Below are 13,742 nucleotides of genomic sequence, written 5' to 3' on the forward strand. Positions count from 1 at the left end.
TTTTAAATCATAGGAGAGCAGCTTTGCCAACACATCATATAGTTTATTTACTTTTTTAATTTATGCTTACATATATAGAGCGCCTTTCTAGGCACCAAAGGACGCTTTACAATCAACACACACAACATATTACTATGTTGTAGTTATATATAGGCTGCAATTTTTGGCGGGTCATCATTCACAAGGCCATATAACACCTTAATATGCCTCTCATGACCAGTGACATTAACCTACATAAACATCTGTAACAACTTATTCCAAATGGTGTCACTTTTCAAAACACTGTCTAGGCTGAGAGTGGCTAATAAGCCTTTAAAGATGTTAATGTAGGTTTATGTCAGTTGTCATAAACACCTTATGTAGGTGTCGCCCTGTGTGAGTGTGGATTTCCTCTGGGTGCTTTGGTTTGCTTCCCACAATCAAATAAATAAATAAATAAAAGTGTCCGTGGCTTGGCTGGGCAAAATACTCACAAGTGTGAGGGTGTGAGAGACTGTGCGAGTGTGTGACACACTGTGATCTGTGATAGCCCCGACCCACTGCTAACCTGATCAGGTTGAAGCTGAATGAAGGTGAAGCTGAATGATGAATGAATGAAGAAAAGAACAGTTTTCTTGGACTGTGATTGTATACCTTACTTATTTTTTTAAAATAGATTTATTTAGAATAATATCATAAAAAACCTTCCAACTCTGGATCTTTGTTGAAACGTCTGAAAAATATTAATATTAATTAATATAAATATTAATTAAATAAATGAAAGTAAGTATGGAAACTGCAAGTAAACACTTGTAAAGTGTTTACACATTATTTCCAGGACAAAATATTTCATTTGTTCATTGTCTGTAAGCGATTATCCAGTTCAAGGTCGCGTTGGGTCACTGTGGGTGCAATGTAGGGACACACCCTGAAGGAGGCGCCAGTCCTTTGCAGGGCAACTCACACTCACACATTCACTCACACCTACGGACACTTTTGAGTCGCCAATCCACCTACCAACGAGTGTTTTTGGAGCATGGGAGCAAACCGGAGCACCCGGAGGAAACCCACGCAGACACAGGGAGAACACACCACACTCCTCACAGACAGTCACCCGGAGGAAACCCACGCAGACACAGAGAGAACACACCACACTCCTCACAGACAGTCACCCGGAGGAAACCCACGCAGACACAGAGAGAACACACCACACTCCTCACAGACAGTCACCCGGAGGAAACCCACACAGACACAGAGAGAACACACCACACTCCTCACAGACAGTCAACCCGCGCAGACACCATGTCACAGTGTCACCCACTTATTATTATTTCTTATCTTATTTTAATTTGTGTTTATATCCATAGATTTTTGCCGATTTATTTAGACCTTAGTTTAATTGGTTGGTTTAGTGGCATTGGCTTAAAAAACACTACTATTACAATAGCTCCCAATAATACGAACACCATAGTGATTCCACACTGTTGTATGAGGTGGGGTGTGTGAAAGGATAAATTCCAGCAACTATTTATTTGCAGAATTCCACAGACTGGAACCAAAGAAACACACCCAAAGATTTGCCCACGTCTGCATTTCCACTCTGTTCTTCATTTGGATGAAGTCAGAAGACGCTGTAGTTAAAGCCGAGGGAGGGAAACTTGATTATTTTGGACTTGGCCTGGAACAACCTGAACTGGCTCTAATGACCCAACACTGGGGTCCACTTTACACCATCACATCATCATTATTTCACACACAAACCATACACCAACTCACAAACACACACACACACACACACACACACACACACACTGACATACACACACACACGAGAGAGAGAGAGAGAGAGAGAAGCAGAGAAAAAGAGAGAGGCAGGAAGGAGAGCAGGAGAGAGAGAGATTCATTGGGAATTCTCCCAAGCTTTTTCTCTTTTGTAAGTTTCCACTTGTTTGGCCTTAATTAAATCCGTAGGGTCCCCTGACCACTCCATGTTTTTATTATTATGTTTTGCTTCCTGCTCGTAGCTCACACAAGGCAGGTGACAACACATTTCTGCAGGTTTCCTTCACAGGAAACAGAAAGTAAATGCAGACCGGTCAGAGGAATAGTTAATTGATTTATTTTCAAAATTTATCTCCCTCAGAGATGCTTCTCATTTAAAACTGGGGCTCTGCAGATAGTTTGGCAATCACTGAGTTAAAAAATGTTTTTTTCTTCTTAATATATTTTGTCAAGTCTCTTTGCAAAGGCAATAGCTTGCTTGTGGGTCTCGAGTCCTTTGTGTATGAGACAAATTGCACATCAGCAGAGGACTGGGATTTCCATTAATGAGGCCAAGGAGTGTGTGTTACACAAAGAAGGATACATCAAACAACACACACCCCACTGTGAATAGAAGAGTGTGAGAAGGCTTTTCGAACAGAAACAAGCTCTCGCCAGTATTAAACAAGTCCACAAACATGTGTCTGATTCGGATTTTTTCCACACGGGTTTGTGTGTGTTCACGTCTTTATGGAGGAAGCAGTAAAATGAAGTGTTTTGATCAAAGCTGTCCAGCAGGGGTTTTGTGCTGCTGTAAGTGTGAGACGCACATCTTACCTTTAAAATATATACAGAGACATCACCTTCTGAGTGCTCAGGAAAATCTGAGGATCTGAAGGCTTTACACACACACCCCACACACAGTACAGAAGGGGCAGTATGCTATTGGCTGGATATTTTTGGTTGGTGGACTATTCTACTAGTCCAGCAGTGGGACTGAGGGGTACTGCTGTGTCTGTACCTCTCAGCACCACCACATCTGTTCCACTGCAGTGCTGATAGTGAGTCTACACCCAAATAATACCTGCTCTATGCTGGTCATGTAGGTTTCCTGATCATTGAAGAGCAGGGTGAAATGGGCTAACAAAGTATGAAGAGCATATGGTCAACATTTAACCTACCCCACCCCTCGCTTCCAGATCTCACATGGCCTCTTTAAGGGTCTTTATTTTAAGGGGATGTGTGCAACACTTTTGTCTATATTTATAGCAGTAGGCCACAAGCTGTCAAAGAACATAAACAAGTCTCTGTGAGATGTTTCGAGGCGAGTGTTTGATTGGTTTAACCCATGGAACTGTTCCTTTCTCCTGCTGAGGCTGAGAAGTCCAAAAGTATACATTCCTTCAGCTTTTTATATTCAGAGAGCGTATCATTTTTAAGACAGCTGTATAATCAATCCCTCCATAAATCCTCCCGCGCCAGACATCTACAATAAAAGCCTGAAGCTTGTCGATTTACATTAAATCAATAAACACTTATTTACTTTCCCCCTCAGCTCCTTCAGCTTCTGAGTCTTTAGATGTTTTCCATTCCACATGTCAGGGCATCACAGAAACAAACAAACAAAAAAAAACATCTCTGAAAGGTCAGAATGTGCCTGTGATTCTTAGACTCGGAGGTAAACGAATGCATCCAAAAAAACATGAACAACGGAACTACCATAAAGAGTAGCAATCCAAAGTTTGGGTCCACGAGAAGGTATGTAATGTATGTGTTTTTCCATCCATTATCTGTAAGCGCTTATCCAATTCAGGGTCACAGTGGGTGCAGGGCAACACACGCACTCACACAATCACTCACGTACTTACACCTACTGACACTTTTTTTGAGTCGTCAATCCACCTACAACGTGTGTTTTTGGAGCTTGGGAGGAAACTGGAGCACCTGGAGGAAACCCACACGGACACAGGGAGAACATACCACACTCCTCACAGACAGTCACCCGGAGGAAACCCACACAGACACAGAGAGAACACACCACACTCCTCACAGACAGTCACCTGGAGGAAACCCACACGGACACAGGGAGAACATACCACACTCCTCACAGACAGTCACCTGGAGGAAACCCACACGGACACAGGGAGAACATACCACACTCCTCACAGACAGTCACCTGGAGGAAACCCACGCAGACACAGGGAGAACACACCACACTCCTCACAGACAGTCACCCGGAGTAAACCCACACAGGGAGAACACACCACACTCCTCACACACAGTCACCCAGAGGAAACCCACACAGACACAGGGAGAACACACCACACTCCTCACAGACAGTCACCCGGAGTAAACCCACGCAGACACAGGGAGAACACACCACACTCCTCACAGACAGTCACCTGGAGGAAACCCACACGGACACAGGGAGAACACACCACACTCCTCACAGACAGTCACCCGGAGTAAACCCACACAGACACAGGGAGAACACACCACACTCCTCACAGACAGTCACCCGGAGGAAACCCACACAGACACAGGGAGAACATACCACACTTCTCACAGACAGTCACCCGGAGTAAACCCACACAGACACAGGGAGAACACACCACACTCCCCACAGACAGTCACCCGGAGGAAACCCACACAAACACAGGGAGAACACACCACACAGACAGTCACCCGGAGGAAACCCACGCAGACACAGAGAGAACACACCACACTCCCCACAGACAGTCACCCGGAGGAAACCTACACAAACACAGAGAGAACACACCACACTCCTCACAGACAGTCACCCGGAGCAGGAATCGAACCCACAACCTCCAGTTCTCTGGAGCTGTGTGACTGCGACACTAACCTGCTGCACCACCGTGCCACCTGTGTGTTGTTATCATCACATCTCTAGGTTTGGCTTTTCATCCTTTATTTAACCTTCCTCCTGTGTTAGCTTTCTGTTACCATCTCTTATGTTAATGGTCGGTTTTGACCCCTTTGGTTTACAGTGTGTTTATAGGTCCAGATTTGGCACTTGTTATTGTTTTCTGATTTAAAATTATACCTGGTTTGAAATTGACAACAGAACAACAGAAAAGACACCATTTTAACAAGAGCATTTTATAATTTAGTAAAGTTTTTTTATTATTTTGTTTAAATAGAAGTTCCTGACAAAGTCATAAAGTCATGATGCAATAAAAACGTTTATGGAGCACTTGTATAAATTTAAAACCTAACAATGGGTCGGTGAAGACCCTAACACAAGAGGAAGGTTAATGCAGAAATAGTCAATTTGCAAAAGAAATCATATTTGCTAAATAGTAAAAGACAAAACAACAACAAAATACAAGCATGTAGACGCCTCTAATTGTAGTGAATTCTGCGAATTTAAGGTTTATCCATTGTGGACATGGGCTTGTATCATCTCTGTTGAACGATGAAATGAAATGGGCCATTGTGGATTACCTAAACATGACCCTGAGGTCCCAATGCCCAATGAGCCCCCAGCACTGGTCTTTAGAGAAATTACATGAGATGTTTGAGATTAAACGAGATGAAATGAGTGGAAGTGAGGTTTAGAACCCAGAACTACTCATCCACCATCAGTACCCAGCCTCACTAAAGCTTATAGGGCTGAATGCCATCAAATCCCTATAGCAATGTTTCAACGTCTAGTGTGAATCCTACTGTCATTTCACCAGGGGCTCCCAAACTTAGACATATAACTATACACTGATCAGCCATAAATGCCTCCTTGATTTTTTTCACTCACTGTCCATTTGATCAGCTGCTCTGGCCATAGATGCACTTTGTAGTTCTGTAATTACAAAGTAAATGTAGCCCATATATTTATATATGATTTGGGTGATGGATCACTCACAGCACTGCAGTGACACTGACAAGATGGTGGTGTGTTAGTGTGTGTTGTGCTGGATCAGACACAGCCGTGCTGCTGGAGTTTTTAAAGGGATAGAAAGGCAGAAAAGCAGAAACAGAATAACATGTAGACTACAGTCTTTAAATGAAGAGCTATAAAGAGCAACTTTACTGTCAGTGCATGTAATAAAATTGACAATGTGTGCGTAAATAAGGAGATAATTTTAATATTTTTTGCTGCTCAGTGTGTGTTCATTAAAACCTCTAATTGTCATATCTGTCATCTTTACACCGTGTACAGGTAGAGCTTTATTTTATTGGACACATTAGCTCATGTACTCTGATGTCATCATGGCTACTATATCATTATGGATATTTCAGTCATCAGAATATGTTATTAAAAGCAGGAGTGGCTGTTGTGTGTTGGCTCTTAGACAAAAACACACTGAAATGGCCTGGGATCATTCAGGATCTGTCTGAGATGTTGAGTTCTGCTATAGAGCTGTGTAGCTCTCTCTCTCTCTCTCTCTCTCTCTCTCTCTCTCTCTCTCTCTCTCTCTCTCTCTTTCTCTCCCTCTCTCTCTCTCTCTCTCTCTCTCTCTCTCTCTCTTTCTCTCCCTCTCTCTCTCTCTCTCTCTCTCTCTCTCTCTCTTTCTCTCTCTCTCTCTCTCTCACACACACACACAAACACACACATGTGTGTGTGTTCTCAATATTCCCAAAACCTTTTATCTTCCCCACTGTGCTCTAATCTCATGTAATAGTTTTGCTCACAAAAGTTTCTCAAAGGGAACTAATGGCCCTTGTAAATGTAGAAAAAGCAGGATTTTTTGGACAGATTTATTCTCAGGACCCACCCGCACGAACCACACAAGTTATGACTTATCGAAAAGGAAGCTGGTTAAAGCACAAGCTGTGGAGATATTTGCATCAGATTGAAGCCCAGTCCCAGATAGTTTGGTTAAATATAGTAAAAATATATTTTTAATCGAACACTGTGGTTGGTGTCTGAACATTGCCTCTATAATTGTGCTCTGGAACTGCAAGTAAAATGCAACCAACAAGCATCTGTTCCTTTAAATGACAATAAGCCACAGCTCAGATCCACGCAAGAGCTCCTGAGTGAGGAGCAAAGAGCAGAAACTCTGGATTTTAGCCATTTTCACTGACTTCTCCTTCATCTCTATTCATGTTTTTGCCATTATTACTCAGTACTATTACTTCTTTGCACTTGTTGTGTTTGTTTTGTTGTTTTAAACCTCGCGTCTGCACTGTCACATGAACGTGGGTCCAGTCGTTTCACAGTTTACGTGTTATTTCTCCTTTAAGGAGGTTCCAGAATAAAAGAAACGTGCAATATTGTATTAATTCTTTTGGGGAAACGGAGTCTCTGCTTTTGATATACTGTGGCATTGAACACACTCACGCACACCAGTGAGCAATTTAGCACACATACACTAGGGGCAGTAAACACACACACACACACACACACACACACACACACGCACAACTGTGACCATACATTTTAGCCATATCACATAGAGAGCAGCTGGGTGTTGGGAGACTTTCTCAAGGGCACTTCAGCCGTGAATGTCGAAGGAGGAGAAAGCACTGCCCCTTTACTCCCACACCCTTGTTTTTCTTGCTGGTTCAGGGTTTTGCCAGCAGTCTAAGGAATGTTTCTTGAACATCCACGACTTTGTTCTCTGTCATTATTCCTTGCTTTTAATACTGTAATTACAGCTTTACAAGAGAGAAGGAGACAGCAGAACTCATTCTGCTTTTTCTTACAATGTGTAATACGGCTGTTATTATTCCTCAGCAGGTTTTACTGATCCTCTGCTCACAATAGTCCTCATTTAGAAAGATTTTAGGGAGAAATTGCAGTTTGGGGACAATGGAGAGTCCTGAAAGTCTTTCAGGAAAGATAATTAGCCTCAAAATGACTCTGGTAATTTTCAACTGCTGTAGACGAATCCTTTGCACTTCCTGCTGAGTGTGTGTGTGTGTGTTTTGTATGAACCCTACCGAGTAGTTTATATTGGCAGGTGGACTTCCAGACTGGCCATGAAAGTTCAAATTCCTGAAAGCTTGGGATTAGTGTCCAAATGTGTGTGTGTGTGTGTGTACCAGGAATATGCCACATTGTGGGGACCAAAATCTGTTTAGAAACTCACATTGTGGAGACTTCCTTGTGGTCCCCACAATGTAAATCATTGTTAAGATTGTTTAAGTCATATTTATGGAAAAGTTAATGGTACATCACCACAACATGAATGCAAGTCTGTGTCATCCCTCACTGCTCTAAAATGACAAAAAAATGTATATACTGTCACCATGGAGATGACTGCATGGTTTTTTAGGAAATGTCTTTATGCTTTTATTAAAAATACCAAAATAATAAAAGTTCAAAGAACTTTTCAAAGTAAAAGCTCTCCTTTTGTTTTCAGGTATTATTACAAATAGGACTGGGTTGTTCCAAAACTGCCTGAGAATGTTAAAATGGCCATAAAATATAGCTGTAATGCCCATGGAATGTGATCAAAAATGGTAATTTTTTATTGAATATGACGCTTATAACGAGAGGCCTGAAGCATAATCACATTTAATCTGCAATTGCAGAAATGAAAACTGAATTATTTTACACAATTTGTTCATATTGTTGTGAACAGAGTAGTGGATAACACAACTCATTGTAGGAGACTGGTGTTTGATGCTTAACTCAGGCAACTTCGGTACGCTACACTAATAAGAGCCCTCGGCGACTATAACATCATATGAGCATCTGCCAAATTATTTAGCTGTTTTAATATGCTAATTATTTTATTTTTAATACACAATAAAAATTAACGATAAAATGAATGGCTGAGGCTAAGGTTGAAATTGAAGCCTTTTGGAGAAAATTGTGGGGACAGCTGAGTTATAGTCATACAGGACTTTGAAATAGCTTAGAGACCTCTCTCTCTCTGTGTGTGTGTGTGTGTGTGTGTGTGTGTGTGTGTGTGTGTGTGTGTGTTTGTGTATTACCAGGTGGTGTTCCCCAGAGCTGGAGGAAGTGCTTTAATCCTCTGTAATCAGACTCATTCCTCGCTGTCTGTTTCCGGTGCTGCTTACAATCTTCATTTACAGCCGTTCTCAGATCAGTTTGTGTGGTTCTGCGATGGCAATAAAGGTTAACTTTATACTGAGGGGTCCTAATCCCAGATCAGTTTTTAATAAAGTGGCCAGATCCAGAAATTCCCGGGTTTGATTACAGTGGAAAGCAATGTGACTGGAAGACTTTAATGACACAGAGAAGGATACAGACAGTTATTATACACCACAAATCACACAATTCAACACAAGGATATTTGTATCTGAAGGAAATTAAACATTTGCTGCAGCAGTAAAACAGAGCAGCCTAACTTTCCAAAAATCTTTTAATTAATAATTAATTAATGTGATAATTTAAATAGAATCATTGACTTAGGGCCTCTTTTGGTCAGTTATACTTTGCTTATTTTACATATCACTAATTTTTTCCTTGTCCTGGATTTTAATTGGTCCTAAACATGATTTAATGGCCCTTATTAATCAAACCTGCGTACAGATGAGCAGATTTGCCTGCGGTGAATGAACTACTCATGGTCTGATTAATAAAATTTTAATAAAGAGTTGAAAAAAGGCAGAGGTTTGAACACGTGATTCATTCAGATTTTTCAGTAGTGAATCAATGAAAAGACAAAAATAATTACATTTTGTGAGTCAATTGCCGTTCTCAAAGGTAGAACTTGAGCAGAGATTGAGCAGTTAGTGCACTGCTCGCTTTGTTGAACCAGGTTTATAGTGAAACATACACAAAACAAATAAACTGTGAAATAAATGAAGTGTGTGATGGTACACTGAAGTTATTGAGTCATGTGACTGAATTCCTAAAACTACAGATTTAAACAGTGTGTTATTGCAGTGGATTAGAGACAGCAACTTCATTAGCTCTGTTATTTGGTTATTTTTGGAGTGGTTGTCAGTTATCAGATTAGTGTTATTATCATGGCAGAGCAGGGAGGACGAGGAGACAGACGTAAACGCAAGGGACTTTATTTACAAAAGACAGAATCAAAATAAACACAGGTAAATACATGGAACTAGACAAGACTAAACTATGAACTAACCAAGACAGACAGGAGACAGCCATGAACCAGGGTAGACATGTAAACAGAAGGACTGAGAAACATACATCTATACACACACACAACACCAGACAAAGGAGCACTCAAACTACAGGGGTATATCAGGACAAGACAAACGATGAACACCTGGAAACAATAACGAGACAGAAGCAGGACTAAGGTGGAGACATGAACAATAACAAACAGCCATGTGCTAAGTGAGCACATGGTGGGGAAAACGGGACATGCCAAAGGGCATGACAGATACCCCCTCCTAAATGCGCAACTTCAGTACACGTAAACCTAGGACCCCCCCCCCCCCAGGAACTGGAGCAAGGAAACCAAGACAACAAACCTACTAAAGACAGGAACAGTTACTGGGGACAAGAGACTAAACTGAAATTGACACTGGACAGAACTAGAAATAGGAGGTGAGGCTTGGGATAAGACAGAGGACAGAACTGGAGACAGGGCAGGAGTAGGCACATGTGACTGGATGGAGGACAAGATAGGGTGCTGGACCTTATTCTGAATGGGGACTGAGACTGGACAGGTGTAGACAACAGAGACAAGACTAGGGAGAGAACGGGATTGGAGACAGAAGACTGGACAGGAGCAGGTGATTGGACGGGGGCAGGACTTTGGACTGGAAGGGAGACAAGACAAGTGACGGGACTGAGACCAGGTACTGGAACTGGGCAGGTGACGGAACCACCATCACGGGATCAGGAGCGGCGTGGATCGCCACCATCACAGGAACTGAAGTGGCAGAGGTCGCCGCCATCTCGGGAACAGGAGTGGCTTGCATCACCACCCTTGCTGGATCCGGAGAGGAGAGTCCTGCGGAGACGTCCTCGGAAACATGAACTTGGGCTGCTCAAAAGGCACGTACTGGAGCTGCTGAGGGTTCAGGAGGTCCAATGGGCGCATTCATGAGGAAATCCAAGATGTCACCTGAACAAGGATCCTCACAAAAATGCGCCCCTGTTAGCCTCACCTCCTTTGCCTCCTGAGGCTAACAATACCAACTCTCAACACCCCCCCCCCCCACCAAAACTTTCCCAGGACTTGAGGGGGTAGTCCACTGGCGAGGGGTAGACTCCAGCACGCTGCTTCCGCTGACTCTGTTGTTTGCTGGTGTGGAGGACACCTTAGCCTCCAAAAAATACCCCGCTGGAGTGCCAGGACCCAAACAGAAAGAAGTACACCTAATCACACACCAAGCAAACGGATTCCTCGCTACGTCCATAGTAAGGGTCTGGTGTTCTGTCACGGCAGAGTAGGGAGGACGAGGAGTTGGACATAAATGCAAGTAATTTTATTTACAAAAGACAGAATCAAAATAAACACAGGCAAATACATGGAACTAGACAAGACTAAACTATGAACTAACCAAGACAGACAGGAGACAGCCATGAACCGGTGTAGACACATGTAAACAGAAGGACTGAGAAACATACATCTGTGCACACAACACCAGACAAAGGAGCACTCAAACTACAGGGGTATATCAGGACAAGACAAACGAGGAACACCTGGAGACAATAATGAGAAAGAGGCAGGACTAAGGCAGGACTAGGGCGGAGACATGAACAATAACAAACAGAGCCATGTGCTAAGTGAACACATGGTGGGGAAAACAGACACGACGGGACAAGGGCATGACAGTTATGTCTTGTATAGTTGCAGCACTTGTTTATAACAATGATTTTTAGTCAAATTGTTTTTAATTCACGTCATTATTATAATATGAAATTTATATTTATATTTTTGAATATAAAACTGCAAATCAAGCATTTTTGCTGGTCGTGATACTGTTATGTTCACACTTCTACCAGATGTGTGATTGTAGAAATATGCCAAAGATTACTTTTCTGAAATTAAAAAGTCTGTGTTGAAGCTTGTGTTGAGCTTATTTTGTGATCAGATTTAATCGTATGTAACTTGGACATATTTGGTTAGTCAAGGTGTATCTGGGGTCCACTCCCATGAATATATTGACCCATCTGTTCCAAATGAAGTGAATTCAAATCCAGGTTTAGAATATGTGGTCTGTTATTGATTGGCCAGTGCCGTGTGTCCAGTTTAGGCCTCATAATCATCAAATAAAAGCCTGTCCTTAAATAGCACTGAATTTCCAGAAGGTTAAAGTGTGAAAGTCTGTCATTTGTTTCAGAACACTGTAACACACAGTTTACACAACACTGTCAGCATCCCCCAGCATTACATAACAGCATAACCTCAGAGAAATGCAGAGTGTTTACAGCCTAATAAAGGGCTGCACTTTATCTGAAGGCTTGTATATGAATGTGTGTGATGTGTGTGATATGTGTGTGTGTGTGTGTTCCCACAATCAAAGGGACTCAGATATTCTGTGAACCAGCAAGAGTCCATGTGAGGGAAGAATGTAAGGAGCATGCTCAAGGGCATAGACACAAACACACACACACACACACACACACACACACAAATCTTAATTTACTATTTTAATCTTTCAATCCTCAAAGTTCAAACTTTATCTTTATTAAGAAATCTGCATTTAAAAATACAGGCATTACTCTATGTATGACTGTTTATTCAGGCATGCATTCATTCGTTCATCTTCTGTAACCAACAGCTTCATTCTGATCAGTGTGGAACCCACACAGAGACAGGGAGGACACAGCAAAAATCGTCACAGGTAGTGTCCCAGTGCAAGAACCCAAGACCCTGGATGCAACACTGCACGTTGTGCCACTGTGCTGTCAAATGTGTAACTGTTTTCCCAATAAATCTCTCTTACCCTCCTCTGATTCCAGTCGCTAGAATTAAATTCGCAACACTTTAACTTTAGTGCTCTAGTGGTCTGGACTACACCCAGTCTGAGTTTGTTATCAGCTCTCTACATTTACTGGCTTCACGCAGCCAAAACTTTTATAACTCTCATTGTTAACGATTAAATGACCTAAAGTTCTTTTTCTCATCGCTGTTTTTATTAACAGTGATGACCCAGAGCCAAATCCTGTCCTTTTTAAAAAATATAATATGTCAAAGGTTTCTTGCTTGAGTAATTTCTGCTTAAATATTATATGTCAGCAATTATTTTATCAGCCACACACACACACATACACACACACACACACACGCACACACAGTCACACTTCGGCAAAGAAAAGACAGTCAAGAGAGGACTTTTTGGAGCTGGCTTTTTTTTTTGTAAGTAAACAAATCTTGTTTTTATTATCAGGGTAATTAGGGTTAATATTCTTATTATTAGGATAAACAAGACAGTTTCAACAATTGTTCAAAATGATTAAGAATTAAGAAAATTAAGAAATTATATCATGATTAAAGCCTTCTAAGTACAGTACTAATACTATAATGATGCATTATATTAGTGTACACCGATCTAGTAAGAGTGGATCAGACACAGCAGGGCTGCTTGAGGTCACGCCCCTCGCTGCCGTTGTATACTTAGCTGAACCTATGTGTGCTTTTAGGTTCTTTACACCTTTATTTGCTACACAAAACACGGGGATTTCTTTTTTAATTCATCCAAGAACTTACATTTACGTTTCGGCATAGCTGCTCGAGATGAGGGTGGGTACATGAGCTTTGCCTGAGGTAAACAAGGACTACTGACGTGCAGACTGACCAATTAAATGTTTACAGAGAAGGTTAGCGACCAATAACGGTAGCTCTACAGTCAGACCGTCCAATCAGAAGATTTTAGGCTACTTCACCACGCCCCCTTCTCACTCAAGCGAACCAATCGGAGTAGGGGAGAGTGGGACTAGTTTGTGAACGAAACTTCTCGAAGTTCTATGTAAGCTCTAGAAAAATAAAATCCCGGACGTTTGTGAAATTCTGCCCGGACATTTTTTTAAGTCTAAAAAAGAGGACATGTCCGGGTAAAAGAGGACGTCTGGTCACCCTAGCCAAACACTAAATGTGCAGCAACAGATGAGCTACTGTCTCTGACTTTACATTTACAAATTG

The 13,742-nt window shown here is 41.8% G+C and overlaps 1 protein-coding gene across 1 annotated transcript in view; it reads left to right on the plus strand.

The window, feature by feature from the left end:
* The first annotated feature begins 12,926 nt into the window (after nt 1-12,926).
* me1 (malic enzyme 1, NADP(+)-dependent, cytosolic) overlaps nt 12,927-13,742 on the plus strand; it is a 66,312-nt gene continuing 65,496 nt past the window's right edge. Inside the window, exon 1 of the mRNA XM_066652282.1 lies at nt 12,927-12,959. The gene's annotated coding sequence lies outside the window, so the exon portion shown is untranslated. The remainder of the gene's footprint in view (nt 12,960-13,742) is intronic.

The sequence above is a fragment of the Hoplias malabaricus genome, chromosome X1 (assembly GCF_029633855.1).
Source record: "Hoplias malabaricus isolate fHopMal1 chromosome X1, fHopMal1.hap1, whole genome shotgun sequence".
In the NCBI taxonomy this organism is placed as follows: domain Eukaryota; kingdom Metazoa; phylum Chordata; class Actinopteri; order Characiformes; family Erythrinidae; genus Hoplias; species Hoplias malabaricus.